The following is a 3,383-nucleotide window of genomic DNA, read 5'->3' as shown; positions in this document are numbered from 1 at the left end:
CGTATCAATCTTAGCTTTGGTTCCTTCTTTCACAAGAGGTACTACAAGGCCGAATGGTCGGTGAATACTATGACTTTAGACCCCAACAAGTAGGACCTAAACTTCTTAATTGCATGAACAATGGCTAGATACTCCTTTTCTGTAGTTGTGTAGTTCTTTGTGCTTCATACAATGTTTTGCTGGTGTAACATAGTAGATAGCATGGAGCTTCTTATCCTTCCTTTGTCCAAGAACGAATCCAATGGCAAAGTCCGAAGCATCACACATGAGCTCAAAAGGAAACTCCCAATTAGGGGGTTGAATGATAGGAGCCGAAATCAATGCCTCCTTCAACCTATCAAATGCTAGAAAACAATCATTAGTAAACACAAAAGGGGCATCCTTTACCAACACCTGAGTGAGCGCCTTTACAATTTTTGAAAATCCTTTATGAACCGGCGGTAAAAACCCGTGTGTCCAAGAAAGCTCCTTATACCCTTCACATTTGTAGGGGGTGGGAGGCACTCAATGCCTTCTTCCACATGACCAAGAACAATGCCTTCTTCCACCATGAAATGACATTTTTCCTAATTCAAGACTAAGTTCACCTCTTGACATATTTTTAATGCTTTAATCAAATTCGAAAGGCAAATGTCAAAATATAAACCAAAAACAGAAAAGTCATCCATGAATACTTCAATTGATGATTCAAGCATGTCGGAAAAAATAGACATCTTACACCTTTGAAATGTGGAAGGTGCATTACAAAGTCCAAATGGCATCCTTCGATAAGCAAAGGTGCCAAAAGGACATGTGAATGTAGTCTTTTCTTGGTCCTTAGGTTGGATTGGGATTTGGAAGAATCCCGAATATCGATCCAAGAAGCAATAATGAATATGTGATGCTAGTCTTTCCAATATTTGATCAATGAAGGGGAGTGGAAAGTGGTCTTTCCGAGTGGGTTTATTCAATTTTCTATAATCAAAGTACATCCTCCACCCGGTGACCAACCTTGTAGAAATGGTCTCACCCTTATCATTCTTGATGATGGTCATGCCTCCTTTTTTAGGCACAACTTGAACCGGGCTAACCCACTTACTATCGGAGATAGGGTAGATTATGCTAGCTTCAAGAAGTTTTAAAACTTCTTTTTTCCCTACTTCCTTCATGTTTGGATTGAGCCTTATTTGGTGCTCAATCGAAGAATCATGATCATCATCAAGTAAAATCTCATGCATGCAAATGGTGGGACTTATCCCCTTAAAGTCATCAATTTTGTACTTAATGATATCTCTATACTCCCTTAGAGCAACTAGGAGTTTCTCAAGAGAGATATCATCGAGCTTGACATTGAAAATAATGGGATAAGTCTCACTATCATCAAGAAAAGCATATTTAAGTAGAGGGGGAAGGGGTTTAAGTTCAACCTTATGAGGAGGCGTAGTGCTCTCCTCTTTTACTTCTACATTAAGCACTTCCACTTTCATTTCATTGTGGACTAAAGGTTGGTTGAGAAAAAGATCATACCCCCTTATTTCTTCACCTTCCTCAACTAAGCCTCCTGTTAGGACAGCTTGTATGGGATGTCCTTCAAACAAACCTTCTTGGAACTCCTCTAAGTCCCTTTCCAATGTGTCGACTCTATGAACTCACCAAACAATGGCTTCTTCAACGTTTGTGAGAATGAAAATGAAATTTTCTCATCTCCCACATTCAATGTCAATCTTCCTTCTTTGATATCAATTACTACACCCGCGGTGTTCAAAAATGGTCTTCCCAAAATGAGGGGTACCCTTGTGTCTTCTTCCATGTCCATCACAACGAAATCACCAGGCACAAATACTCTTCTAACTTGAACCGGTACATCTTCAAGAATTCCTAAAGGTAGCCTAACCTTGCGGTCGGCCAATTGTAAGGACATTCTTGTTGGCTTCAAGTCTCCAACTTTCAAACTCTTTGCAATAGAATAGGGAATCAAGCTTACTCTTCCCCCAAGATCACACAAAGCATCCATAACTTCCAAATCTCCAATCTTCACCGGTATTGCATAGTTACCAGGGTCACCAAGCTTTTGAGGAAGCTTGTTTTGAATGATAGCACTCACCTCCTTTATGAAGGGAGATGGTTTCTCTCCTCAAGCCTACTCTTGTTGGATAGAAGATCCTTCAAAAATTTTGCATAGGTAGGAATTTGTGACAAAGCATGAAGAAAGTGGATATTCACTTGATGTCTTCTCATGACTTCAAGAAAATTTAAAAATTTCTCATTCAACTTATTCTCTATAATCCTTTAAGGAAATGGAATGGGAGGCTTGTATACTTTCATGGGGGGTTTTTCTATTCTTTCCTCATCTACCTCATTTTTCTTTGTGTCTCCCTCATCTCTCTTTTGTTGCTCTTTTTTCTCAACATCAACTATCTCATTCACAAAATCATCCTTACCTCTCACCACAACTCCCTCATCTCTCTTTTGTGGCTCTTCTTCACTCATAACTGGCCCTTCATAACCTCTCCTCAATCTTAAAGTAATGGCCTTGTCTTGCTCCTTTGGGTTCACAACCGTTGAGCTTGGGAAATGACCATTAAGATTAGAGGATGAACTTCCAACTTGTTACACAATTTGAGCCAATTGATTTTTAATAATCTTGTTGTGTTCTTGGAGTTGTTGGATGTTTTCCGTCATATCCGCATTGTTTCTTCTGTGTTGTGTCATGAAGGTTTCGAGCATGGATTCAAGACCAGTCTTTTGATGAGGTGGAGGAGGAGGAGCGGGTTGGTATATTGTTGTCTTTGTTGGTTTTGGTCCCTTTGATAAGGGTGACGGTATGAAGCTTGTTGGTGTTGTGGATGGGGTTGGTTGTATTGGTTTTGAGGGGGGGCCTTTGTTTTGTTGCTTTCAGCCCGTGTTTTGTTAGGTTTTCCAACTTTAATTGTAGGGTTGGGAGTATTGATCATTTCTTTGCCTAATGGCTACCGCTTGTTCTTGGTTAGTTGAGTTGCAATAGGAGGACAAGTGATCATTTCCTCCACAAAGTCTCACAAGACATGACTTGTGAAGAAGAGCTTGGAGATGTAAGGGTGTTATGATCTAACTTGTGAGCTAGCATATCAAACTTTGATGCAATAAGGTCTATTGCACTAAGATTGTGAATTCCGCCCTTCTTTTCTTGAGGTTTCCTTCTATCACCTCCTTATGCGCAATTCTTTGCCACTTCTTCAATCATCTTATATGCATCATCCACCGATAGCTTTTTAAGGCTACCACCGGCCCCGGAATCAAGGTTGGCCCTTGAAGTAGGAGTAAGACCACCATAGAAGCTTTGAACAATGATCCAGGATGTGAAACTATGGTGTGGGCATTTCCTAGTGTAATCCTTGAAACGCTCCCAAGCTTCACTTAACATT

Source organism: Chenopodium quinoa, unplaced genomic scaffold, assembly GCF_001683475.1.
Source record: "Chenopodium quinoa cultivar QQ74 unplaced genomic scaffold, ASM168347v1, whole genome shotgun sequence".
In the NCBI taxonomy this organism is placed as follows: Eukaryota; Viridiplantae; Streptophyta; class Magnoliopsida; order Caryophyllales; family Amaranthaceae; genus Chenopodium; species Chenopodium quinoa.
Note: the sequence above shows the minus strand (reverse complement) of the source record.